Genomic DNA, 13336 nt, shown 5'->3' on the forward strand with positions numbered 1-13336 from the left:
GCCAACCCACAGGAATTCCCCCTCTAGTGCAGGTTCTGTCTGTCCTCCATTTTTTGGCAAGTGGCTCATTCCAGACAACAGTGGCCATGTCATCTGGAATGTCTCAGCCTATGTTTTCAAAGATTTTGTCCAGAGTGTTGTCTGCCCTGATGAAACTCATGCGGAGCTACATTGTTTTCCCAGAGGAGGGTGATTTGCCTACAGTGAAGGCTGATTTCTATGCCCTTGGACATATCCCCAACATCATTGGTGCCATTGATGGGACCCATGTGGCTTTAGTACCCCCAAATGACGATGAGCAGGTGTACAGAAACAGGAAAAATTACCATTCTATGAATGTGCAGGTGGTCTGTTTGGCAGACCAGTACATCTCCCATGTAAATGCCAAGTTCCCTGGGTCAGTGTATGACGCGTATGTTATGCGTAATAGCAGCATCCCCTATGTGATGGAACAGCTACAGAGACAACGTGTGTGGCTCATAGGTGACTCTGGTTACCCCAACCTGCCGTGGCTACTGACCCCAGTGAGGAATCCCCGGACCCGGGCAGAGGAACGGTACAATGAGGCCCATGGGCGTACTAGGAGGGTGATCGAGCGAACCTTTGGGCTCCTGAAGGCCAGGTTTAGGTGCCTGCGTATGACAGGTGGATCCCTCATGTACTCACCAAAGAAGGTGTGCCATATCATCGTGGCCTGCTGTATGCTGCACAATCTAGCATTGCGACGCCAGGTGCCTTTCCTGCAGGAGGATGGTCCAGATGGTGGTGTTGTAGAAGCCGTGGAGCCTGTGGAGAGTGAAGAGGAGGAAGACGACGGGGAGAACACAGACAACATGGAAACTGTTATACAACAGTATTTTCAGTAGCCCACAGGTAAGAATCACCCACGCCATTTCACATTTACTTAGAGCCTCCTGCATCTCTACTTTCTGTATTTCCCCCCAGTTCTTTTTAACTAATTTTTGATTTTCCCTTCCCTTCTCAGTGCTGTATGACTCAGTGCGTGACTTCTGCTTGGTTTGCCCATGAACTACAGCGTATTGACATTGGTATGTTGTCATCACTAATTGACAGAACATATATTGAACTGTAATGTGTAACACTTTTGTTAATAATACAGCATGACTCCAAACTGATTTCTGTGCAATGAGTGATTTATTTTTAGTGCTAGATATTGGTACATGATAGTAAAACGGTGATGGGTGGGGGTGGAGTAATGTCCATGGCAGAGTCCAGTTCTCAGTCTCACAGGTGCATTGTCCATATGCCTGTGGAAGGATGGAGCAGTGGCAGTTCAAGGTTGGACAGGGTGGCAATGTGGGACAGTGGGATGACTTCAGGGGGTATCTCATGCTGGCGGGGGTCTTGGCATCCTACTCTGTCTTTTTTTTTTATCTCAGGCTCCTCTTGCGGGGTGGTTGTTCTTCAGCAGGAGGTGGGGTTCTGGTGGCCTGTCGTTGTGTGGGGGCCTCCTGTCCACTAGCGCCGGCGGAGGTGGTAGGCTGTTCCTGGTCCTGGCTAGTGACAGGGGCCCTGTGTGGTGCCACATGGTCCCGCAACGTGTCTTCTATCCGGTTGAGGGCCAGGACGATGGTCCCCATTGCGGTCCCGATGTTCCGGACTTCGTCTCTGAACCCCATGTAGCGTTCCTCCTGCTGTGCCTGGATCTCCGTGAACCTGGCCAGTACAGTCGCCATCGTCTCTTGGGAGTGGTGGTACGCTCCCATGATGGTGGTGAGGGCCTCTTGGAGAGTGGGTTCCCTGGGCCTCTCCTCCCCCCCCTGTGGCACAGCTGCCCTCCGAGTTGCCCTGTTTCCACGGGCCTCTGTCCCCTGGACGGTGTGCCCACTACCACTGCCCCCAGGTCCCTGTTGTTGTTGGGGTGGTGGGTCAGCCTGGGTGCCCTGTAGTGGCGGACACACCGCTGATTGACCTGTCCTAGAGACAGAGGCATGGGTCCGCTGGGTGGGAGCTGTGCTGGTGTTCCCAGAGGGGGTTGGGTCTGCTGTGGCCTGTGTCTGTGTGTGGGGAACCCACTGCCCAGAGGTCCCCGATGGTCCGGGCTGGTCATCAGGTTCAAGGTCGACAGAGCTGCTGTCATCACTGAGGGCCTGTTCCGGGGGTGGGATGGACATTTCTGGACCCTCCTGACCGGTGTGTTGGCGTTCGAGTCCTGCAGGGGTAAAAGAGTATGGTTATTGGTTGTGTGTGTGCCATGGCGTGCGATTTGTGTGTGGCCTTGTACCCCAGTGCTGGCATTCCCTTGTGGGAGGATTTGTGAGGGTGGTTTGTGGGGGGGATGGGTATGTGTAGTGGTCATGCTTAGGTGATGAGTGTCCATGCTTTGTGGTGGCATGCAGGGGTTGGTGTTGGGTTGGGTGGGTTGTGCTGGTGAGACATTATCAGGGAGGATGTGTGATGGGGGGTTGGGGGTGAGGGTTGGGGTGTGGGTTGGCATGCTGGTGGGTGGGGGGGATGAAGTAGTTGAGATTCGACTTACCAGAGTCCATTCCTCCGGCTACTCCAGCGAGGCCCTCAGGATGCAGGATGTTCAAGACCTCTTGCTCCCATGCTGTGAATTCGGGTGGGGTGGGTGGGGGTCCGCCGCCAGTCTTCTGCACCGCGATGTTGTGCCTTGACACCATCGAGCGCACCTTCCCCCGTAGGTCGTTCCAGCGTTTGCGGATGTCCTCCCGATTTCTGGGATGCTGTCCCACCGCGTTGACCCTGTCCACGATCCGCTGCCATAGCTCCGCCTTCCTGGCTATAGTGGTCTGCTGCACCTGTGAGCCGAAGAGCTGGGGTTCTACTCTTATAATTTCCTCCACCATGACCCGGAGTTCTTGGCCCGAAAACCGTGGGTGTCTTTGGGGTGCCATGGGGTGGTGTGGATGAGGTGTGGGGTGGTGTATGTGTGATGAGTGTGTTGGTGTGTGGTGCTTTGTGCTTATATGTGGTGTGGCTGATGGTGTAGTGTGCCTCTGTGTGATGTAGCTCTCTATTCTATGGTGTGTCTCTGTCTCCTTCGTCTCTGATCTTTGGTTGTAGGGGTTTGTGGGTGATGTGGGTGTGTGTTTTATAGTTGATTGGATGTGTGGGAGTAGTGTGTGTATGTGTTTCAGGTGTGTGTATTTCAAATTGTCCAATGTGGCTGTGTGTTGGTTCTGGGTGTGTATTTTGACCGCGGCGGTGTGTACTGCCAATGGAATACCGCGTTTGAATGACCGCCGCGTGGATTCGTGGGTCGTAATGGCATGGGCGTATTTCTGTTGGCGTGGCGGTGGAGGTTTGGTCATCTCCAGTTTACCACTGGCCGCTGCTGTGGCAGACTGCAGTGGAGGTCGGATTTTTGGAGGTTTGGCAGTTGTGGGTCAGAATGACCGTGGCGGCTTACCGCGGCGGTATTATGGTGGTCTTCTGACCGGCGGTAAGCACCTTTTACCGCCGAGGTCAGAATGACCCCCTATGTTTCTAAAAGTTAGAATACTTTTTAAGAATCTAAAACTATTTCTAGAACTTAATTCAAACTTTTACAAAATGTTTAAACTCTAAAAGAAATGCTAACAGGGACTAACACAAGGTCCTAGCAGGACTTTTAAAAATTTTGAAAAATAGCTCAAATTTCAAAAATCAGTTTCTAATGACAATTTTTGGAATTTAGTCGTGTGATCAGGTATTGGCTGAGTAGTCCAGCAAATGCACCCCACCACTGATCCACCAATGTAGGAAGTTGGCTCTGTATGCACTATTTCAAAGTAAGGAATAGTATGCACAGAGTCCAAGGGTTCCCCTTACAGGTAAGATAGTGGCAAAAAGAAATAATTCTAATGCTCTATTTTGTGGTAGTGTGGTCGAGCAGTAGGCTTATCAGAGGGCAGTGTTAAGCATTTGTTGTACACACACAGGCAATAAGTGAGGAACACACACTCGGAGACAATTCCAGGCCAATAGGTTTTTGTATAGAAAAATATCTTTTCTTAGTTTATTTTAAGAACCACAGGTTCAAGATTTACAAACAATACTTTAAATGAAAGGTACTTCACTTAGGAACTTTGAAGTAGCAAAATAGCATATACAGTTGTCACACAAATGGCATATAGCTATTTTAAAACTAGACAGTGCAATTTTCAACAGTTCCTGGGGGAGGTAAATGTTTGTTAGTTTTGCAGGTAAGTAAACCACCTACGGGGTTCAAAGTTGGGTCCAAGGTAGCCCACCGTTGGGGGTTCAGGGCAATCCCAAAGTTACCACACCAGCAGCTCAGGGCCGGTCAGGTGCAGAGGTCAAAGTGGTGCCCAAAACGCATAGGCTTCAATGGAGAAGGGGGTGCCCTGGTTCCAGTCTGCCAGAAGGTAAGTACCCGTGTCTTCGCAGGGCAGACCAGGGGGGTTTTGTAGGGCACCGGGGGACACACAAGTCAGCACAAAAAGTACACCCTCAGTGGCACGGGGGCGGCCGGGTGCAGTGGGCAAACAAGCATCGGGTTCGCAATAGGTTTCAATGGGAGACCAAGGGGTTTCTTCAGCGATGCAGGCAGGCAAGGGGGGGGGCTCCTCGGGGTAGCCACCACCTGGGCAAGGGAGAGGGCCACCTGGGGGTCGCTCCTGCACTGGAAGTTGGATCCTTCAGGTCCTGGGGGCTGCGGGTGCAGTGTCTTTACCAGGCGTCGGGTCTTTGAAGCAGGCAGTCGCGGTCAGGGGAGAGCATCGGGATTCCCTCTGCAGGCGTCGCTGTGGGGGCTCAGGGGGGTCAACTCTGGCTACTCACGATCTCGTAGTCGCCGGAGAGTCCTCCCTGTGGTGTTTGTTCTCCACAAGTCGAGCCGGGGGCATCGGGTGCAGAGTGCTAAGTCTCACGCTTCCGGCGGGAAACATGTGTTGTTTCAAAGTTGCTTCTTTGTTGCAAAGTTGCAGTCTTTGGTGAACAGAGCCGCTGTCCTCTGGAGTTCTTGGTCCTTCTAGATGCAGGGTAGTCCTCTGAGGCTTCAGAGGTTGCTGGACCCTGGGAACGCATCGCTGGAGCAGTGTCTTTAGAAGTGGGGAGGCAGGCCGGTAGAGCTGGGGCCAAAGCAGTTGGTGTCTCCGTCTTCTCTGCAGGTTTTTCAGTTCAGCAGTCCTCTTCTTCTTAGGTTGCAGGAATCTAGTTTCCTAGGTTCTGGGGAGCCCTTAAATACTAAATTTAAGGGTGTGTTTAGGTCTGGGGATTAGTAGCCAATGGCTACTAGCCCTGAGGGTGGCTACACCCTCTTTGTGCCTCCTCTCTGAGGGGAGGGGGGCGCATCCCTAATCCTATTGTGGGAATCCTCCATCTGCAAGATGGAGGATTTCTAAAACTCAGAGCCACCTCAGCTCAGGACACCTTAGGGGCTGTCCTGACTGGCCAGTGACTCCTCCTTGTTTTTCTCATTATCTCTCCTGGACTTGCAACCAAAAGTGGGGGCTGTGTCCAGGGGGCGGGCATCTCCACTAGTTGGAGTGCCCTGGGGCATTGTAACACGAAGCCTGAGCATTTGAGGCTCAATGCTAGGTGTTACAGTTCCTGCAGGGGGGAGGTGTGAAGCACCTCCACCCAGAGCAGGCTTTTTGTTTCTGTCCTCAGAGAGCACAAAGGCCCTCACCACATGGGGTCAGAAACTCGTCTCTCAGCAGCAGGCTGGCACAGACCAGTCAGTCCTGTACTGAACAATTGGGTAAAATACAGGGGGTATCTCTAAGATGCCCCCTGTGTGCATTTTTTAATACATCCAACACTGGCATCAGTGTGGGTTTATTATTCTGAGAAGTTTGATACCAAACTTCCCAGTATTCAGTGTAGCCATTATGGAGCTGTGGAGTTCGTTTTTGACACACTCCCAGACCATATACTCTTATGGCTACCCTGCACTTACAATGTCTAAGGTTTTGCTTAGACACTGTAGGGGCATAGTGCTCATGCACCTATGCCCTCACCTGTGGTATAGTGCACCCTGCCTTAGGGCTGTAAGGCCTGCTAGAGGGGTGACTTACCTGTGCCATAGGCAGTGTGAGGTTGGCATGGCACCCTGAGGGGAGTGCCATGTCGACTTAGTCGTTTTCTCCCCACCAGCACACACAAGCTGGCAAGCAGTGTGTCTGTGTTGAGTGAGGGGTCCCTAGGGTGGCATACGACATGCTGCAGCCCTTAGAGACCTTCCCTGGCATCAGGGCCCTTGGTACCAGGGGTACCAGTTACAAGGGACTTACCTGGGTGCCAGGGTTGTGCCAATTGTGGAGACAATGGTACATTTTAGGTGGAAGAACACTGGTGCTGGGGCCTGGTTAGCAGGGTCCCAGCACACTTCTCAGTCATGTCAGCATCAGTATCAGGCAAAAGGTGGGGGGTAACTGCAACAGGGAGCCATTTCCTTACACAAGCCCAGCCCCCCCCCCCAGCCCACAGGCCAGGAGACTCAGCCAAAGCTGGGAGAGTCTTCCTAGTCTGTCAGGTGAGGAAGAGTAGAGGAAATAGGCTGGTTTGTTGCAGGGCCTACTTTGCCTTACATCCTCCTGTTCAGGTCATTCCCTCTGGGGAACTGACCCACTTCCACAGTGATAGGACCTAGTCTGAATTGCCTCTTGTCTGTGTCTTTAATGTCTCCACCCATTGTCTCTATTTTTGGGGTTAGAGGTATCCACCTCTGCTAATCTTATCTTAGCCAGGGTCACCCCTAGCTTGCCCAAAGAGGTTACCCAGAGCTGGAGTAACCCCACCATGACCAACAGGGTCAGGGGGCCTAACTTGCTATTTGGCATGGGATCAGACCACCATGCCAAGGATAGTGCAGCCATAAAGGCTAACACCGAGCAGAGGCCACTGACAGCTCTCAGTGCCCAGAACCACACCTTTAGCTCTTCACCTGCAAGGAAACGAGCTAAGTTACAGGCTTCTTTGGGTTCAGGGTGCCTCTCTGCTGTATTAGAGTGGGGGGGTTACCACATCTTGTAGTAAACACCCTTCTTCCACTCTTTCTTCTGTTAGCTGAGGACCCACCCACTCAGGCTTAACAGCTGCCTGACTAGCGAGGACTTCTTGTGGGTCAGGTTGGACATTACCAGTGCCACTTTTGGAGTTCTCCCCTACTGGAGCAGAATCTCCTTGGCTTGCTGAAACCTTGGCTAAAGGTTGTCCACCCTTCCTACACTGTTTTCTTTTCTTTTTCTTCTGGGGCCTGCTTGCAGTTACTGCAGGGACAGGACCTCCAGAAACCTTGGGAGAGGACTGGCACTGGACCAGTTCCTCTCTTGGGCTCTGACTACCACCCTTCTCCAGCTAAAAGTCCCACCCACTTCTATGGGTACAAAAGCCACAGGCCTATCAGTGACCCTGTCTGGGCTAACTCTTACTCTGGCAGTCTCACCTGGGATGTACTGGTTTGAGAACACCAGCCTGTCATGCACAATAGTGTGACTGGCACAAGTGTCTCTCAGGACAGTGGCTGGGATTCCATTCACCAGTAGGTGGTGGAAGTGTCTACTTCCCTCTGGAATCTCCAACTCTACTGTTGGGCCCTTTTTCCAGTTGAAAGCTATGAAGACTTCCTCATCTGAGGAGTCATCCCTCATGGCTACACTGGTCACCCCTGGGATTTTCCTAGGGGGTTTGTTTTTGGGACAAGAAGTGTCCTTGGTGTGGTGCCCTGTCTGTCTACAGTTATGGCACCATGCCTTAGTGCAGTGGTTCCCAAACTTTTCTGACCCGTGGCTCCCTTGACCGATTGGCCATTGGCTGTGGCTCCCTGTCATGTCACTTTTGACGGGTGGGGGGATGTGTGCCAGGATTCGGGAGCACTTCAATTTTTCTTCCTAAAAAATAATTGGGCTGAAGCTGATAAAGGGCTTCTGCAATAGGGACTTGTCTTTAGTGACTTGGAGTATGCACTGCCAGTAATCTGCTGCTGCAGGCCAGTGCACAACATTTTTCTCACACTCTTTCTGCCTGCCATAACGCTTTCTCCTTGTTCCTGGCAAGTTAAAAAAAAAAAAAAAAAAAGCGCATTAGCATTTTTGATCTCAGATCCTCCAGCACCACACTTGGAAGTCCCATATATGACAATAGACCTGTTTCAGGCCTCAAGGGGAGAAATACATTCTCCAGATTCTTTTTTTTTTTATCTCCCGCTTTCCTCTTAAATGTTAACATTTTAGTAATTTCATGATTACCCTCTTTTCTTGAGTAGCTGCAGAACACGGACAGAAGAAACACTCTATCATTGTCCTGATTGGGCCTGACCCTGCCTAAATGGAAATGCTCTTTATTTATTAGGCAAGACGTCATGTGCTGGTCCAAACCACTCCAGACGCTGACCGCTGTGGCTTCCATAACATCCCCACATGGCATTCCCACATGGGTTACTCAGGGCTGCAAATGCGCATTACAAAACCCTAATAAGTTTGAATTTTGCACTGTGATTCTTTCTTTTTCATACTACCGTACGGCTCTATTCCAAACATAGCATCTTTAGAATGGAGCCGTATGGTAGTATGAAAGAGAAAGAATTGCAGTGCTAACAGTGCTTAATTTGAGTTAGCGCTTTCCGCAGGGCTTAATTTGAGCAGTTGGTTTCCGGTTTTCTGCATCAGACATTTAGTAAGAGCAAAAGATACATATGGGAAACGTGGAGGAAGAGAAAAACTAAAAAGCATCACAAAGGGAGAAAGTAGAAAGCTGCATGAGTGAGCTGAAGGAGTAGGGAGTGGCTGTAAATGGATTAAAGAGGCCCGAGATGGCTTGCACATTTAAATGCAGCATCCGCCTGTTTCAAAAGAGAGCTTTGAGCTCCATCACATTTTTATCTACAAATTAAGCACTGGGTTTCCAGTGGGGGGGCATAGCACTTATTTTTAAGGACTGGCACTTAAGGCCGTATTTATGAAAAGTCTGTGGCACATTTGCATTATTTTGTGACGCAAAAGCAGCGCAAACTTACAAAATTTTATTATATTTTGTGAGTTTGCGCTGCTTTTGCATATAAAAATGACACAAATGTGGCACATACGTTTCATAAATATGGGCCTTAGTTTTCTGGATCAGGCATTTACTCTGAGCAAAGGCACATATGGGAAAGATGAAGGAGGAGAAGGACGGAAAAGCTCCACATTGGGAGAAAGATGCAAGAGTGAACTGAAGGGGCAGGGAGAAGCTGTAAATGGATTGAAGAGGCCCAAAATGGCTTTAGGATTACTGCTGCCTCAATGTTCTGTGCATGCATATTTAACTGCAGCAGCCACGTGTTTCAGAGGATAGCTTTCAGGTATGTTTTTATTTATAAATAATTAAATATTGAGTGGAAACAAATCAAACTTGATGGGTTTTACAATTTACTATGTAACACTGCAAAACCCTAACAAGTTTGATTTATTTCCACTGTGATTCTTTCTTTTTCATACTACTGTTGGGCTCCATTCTAAACGTAACTTGTCTTTTTAAATGGAGCCGTACAGTAGTATGAAACAGAAAGAATTGCAGTGCAGATAAATCAAACTTGTTAGGTTTTTGCAATGTCACCATGTCTATTGTAAAATCCATCAACTTTGGTTTGTTTCCACTGCACGTCTTTCTCTGTCATACTACAATGCAGCTTTGTTTGTTGTACCGAGAGACTCACAGTGGAAACAAGTCAAACTTGATGGGTTTTACAACTTACAACATAACAATGCAAAACCCTAACAAGTTCGATTTATTTCCACTGTGATTCTTTCGTTTTCATACTGCTGCAAAGCTCCATTCTAAATGTGATGTATTTTTAGAATGAGGCCCTACGGTAGTTTGAAAATGAAAGCATTTCAGTGTTCCCTAGAAGTGTGCGGCGCCCCTGATGAGTTCTGATGGCGCACCAGGGAGCCACGCTCACACTTTGGGGAACACTGCCTTAGTGGCAACCCAGTGCTTACCTTGGTACCCACCTTTGTTTTGGGTTGTGTCTTGGGGCCCACCCACCTGGTCTGGTTTTTGGGGGCCTACAGAGGACTCTTTTTCTTTGTTTCTAGTGTCACCCCCTTTCTCCTGGGGAGGCTTTGTAACCCCTTTCTTTTGGTCACCCCCAGTGGAAGTTTTGGTTACCCTAGACTTGACCCAGTGGTCTGCCTTTTTCCCAATTCTTGGGGAGAAATTAGACCTAGGTCTACCAGATACTGATGCAACTTTTTATTGAAGCAGTTACTAAAAATGTGTTCTTTCATAAACAAAGTATAAAGCCCAACATAGTCATGCACTTCATTTCCAGTTACCCAACCATCCAGTGTTTTCACTGAGTAGTCTACAAAATCAACCCAGGTCTGGCTCGCTGATTTTTTAGCCCCCCTGAACCTAATCCGGTACTCAGTGGAGAATCCAAAGCCCTAAATCAGGGCAGCTTTCATGAGGTCATATGATTCTGCATCTTTACCAGAGAGTGTGAGGAGTCTTTCCCTACACTTTCCAGTGAACATTTCCCAAAGGAGAGCACCCCAGTGAGATCTGTCTACTTTTCTGGTTGCACAAGCCCTCTCAAAAGCTGTGAACCATTTGGTGATGTCATCACCATCTTCATATTTAGTTACAATCCCTTTTGGGATTTTCAACATGTCAGGAGAATCTCTGACCCTATTTATGTTGCTGCCACCATTGATGGGACCAAAACCCATCTCTTGTCTTTCCCTTTCTAAGGCTAGGAGCTGTCTCTCTAAAGCCAATCTTTTGGCCATCCTGGCTAGCAGGAGGTTCTCTTCATTGAGGCTGTCCTCAATGTTTCCAGAGTTGCTGGACTCTTCTGTGAGAGAAGCAGCATCTCTGACTATCACTTGTGGAAACAGGGTTTGAGGGACCCTGTTCTCCCTAACTAGGACTGGAGGGGGTAAATTCTCCTCCACATCACTAGCTTCCCCCTCTGAGAGGGCATCATCAGAGGGGTTGTTTTTAGCAAACTCTGCCAAGAGGTCCTGGAGCTGTTCTTTGGTAGGGTTTGATCCAGTTTTTATTTTTATGATTGACATCCTAAGACGCAGGTAAGGTGTGAGGTTGAGCTCCACCACTGTCTCTTCTGCAGTAGACATTATGTTTCTAAAAGTTGGAATACTTTTTAAGAATCTTAAACTATTTCTAGAACTTAATTCAAACTTTTACAACATTTTTAAACTCTAAAAGAAATGCTAACAGGGACTAACACAAGGTCCTAGCAGGACTTTTAAAAATTTTGAAAACTAGCTCAAATTTAAAAAATCAGTTTCTAATGACAATTTTTGGAATTTAGTCGTGTGATCAGGTATTGGCTGAGTAGTCCAGCAAATGCACCCCACCACTGATCCACCAATGTAGGAAGTTGGCTCTGTATGCACTATTTCAAAGTAAGGAATAGTATGCACAGAGTCCAAGGGTTCCCCTTACAGGTAAGATAGTGGCAAAAAGAAATAATTCTAATGCTCTATTTTGTGGTAGTGTGGTCGAGCAGTAGGCTTATCAGTGGGCAGTGTTAAGCATTTGTTGTACACACACAGGCAATAAGTGAGGAACACACACTCAGAGACAATTCCAGGCCAATAGGTTTTTGTATAGAAAAATATATTTTCTTAGTTTATTTTAAGAACCACAGGTTCAAGATTTACAAACAATACTTTAAATGAAAGGTACTTCACTTAGGAACTTTGAAGTAGCAAAATAGCATATACAGTTGTCACACAAATGGCATATAGCTATTTTAAAACTAGACAGTGCAATTTTCAACAGTTCCTGGGGGAGGTAAATGTTTGTTAGTTTTGCAGGTAAGTAAACCACCTACGGGGTTCAAAGTTGGGTCCAAGGTAGCCCACCGTTGGGGGTTCAGGGCAACCCCAAAGTTACCACACCAGCAGCTCAGGGCCGGTCAGGTGCAGAGGTCAAAGTGGTGCCCAAAATGCATAGGCTTCAATGGAGAAGGGGGTGCCCTGGTTCCAGTCTGCCAGCAGGTAAGTACCCGTGTCTTCACAGGGCAGACCAGGGGGGTTTTGTAGGGCACCGGGGGACACACAAGTCAGCACAAAAAGTACACCCTCAGCGGCACGGGGGCGGCCGGGTGCAGTGGGCAAACAAGCATCGGGTTCGCAATAGGTTTCAATGGGAGACCAAGGGGTCTCTTCAGCAATGCAGGCAGGCAAGGGGGGGGGGGCTCCTCGGGGTAGCCACCACCTGGGCAAGGGAGAGGGCCACCTGGGGGTCGCTCCTGCACTGGAAGTCGGATCCTTCAGGTCCTGGGGGCCTACAGAGGACTCTTTTTCTTTGTTTCTAGTGTCACCCCCTTTCTCCTGGGGAGGCTTTGTAACCCCTTTCTTTTGGTCACCCCCAGTGGAAGTTTTGGTTACCCTAGACTTGACCCAGTGGTCTGCCTTTTTCCCAATTCTTGGGGAGAAATTAGACCTAGGTCTACCAGATACTGATGCAACTTTTTATTGAAGCAGTTACTAAAAATGTGTTCTTTCATAAACAAAGTATAAAGCCCAACATAGTCATGCACTTCATTTCCAGTTACCCAACCATCCAGTGTTTTCACTGAGTAGTCTACAAAATCAACCCAGGTCTGGCTCGCGGATTTTTGAGCCCCCCTGAACCTAATCCTGTACTCCTCAGTGGAGAATCCAAAGCCCTAAATCAGGGTAGCTTTCATGAGGTCATATGATTCTGCATCTTTACCAGAGTGTGTGAGGAGTCTGTCCCTACACTTTCCAGTGAACATTTCCCAAAGGAGAGCACCCCAGTGAGATCTGTCTACTTTTCTGGTTGCACAAGCCCTCTCAAAATCTGTGAACCATTTGGTGATGTCATCACCATCTTCATATTTAGTTACAATCCCTTTTGGGATTTTCAACATGTCAGGAGAATCTCTGACCCTATTTATGTTGCTGCCACCATTGATGGGACCAAAACCCATCTCTTGTCTTTCCCTTTCTAAGGCTAGGAGCTGTCTCTCTAAAGCCAATCTTTTGGCCATCCTGGCTGGCAGGAGGTTCTCTTCATTGAGGCTGTCCTCAATGTTTCCAGAGTTGCTGGACTCTCCTGTGAGAGAAGCAGCATCTCTGACTATCACTTGTGGAAACAGGGTTTGAGGGACCCTGTTCTCCCTAACTAGGACTGGAGGGGGTAAATTCTCCTCCACATCACTAGCTTCCCCCTCTGAGAGGGCATCATCAGAGGGGTTGTTTTTAGCAAACTCTGCCAAGAGGTCCTGGAGCTGTTCTTTGGTAGGGTTTGATTTAGTTTTTATTTTTATGATTCTGCAGAGAGTCCTTAACTCTGACATCCTAAGACGCAGGTAAGGTGTGAGGTTGAGCTCCACCACTGTCTCTTCTGCAGTAGACATTATGTTTCTAAA

Source organism: Pleurodeles waltl, chromosome 8 (assembly GCF_031143425.1).
Source record: "Pleurodeles waltl isolate 20211129_DDA chromosome 8, aPleWal1.hap1.20221129, whole genome shotgun sequence".
In the NCBI taxonomy this organism is placed as follows: domain Eukaryota; kingdom Metazoa; phylum Chordata; class Amphibia; order Caudata; family Salamandridae; genus Pleurodeles; species Pleurodeles waltl.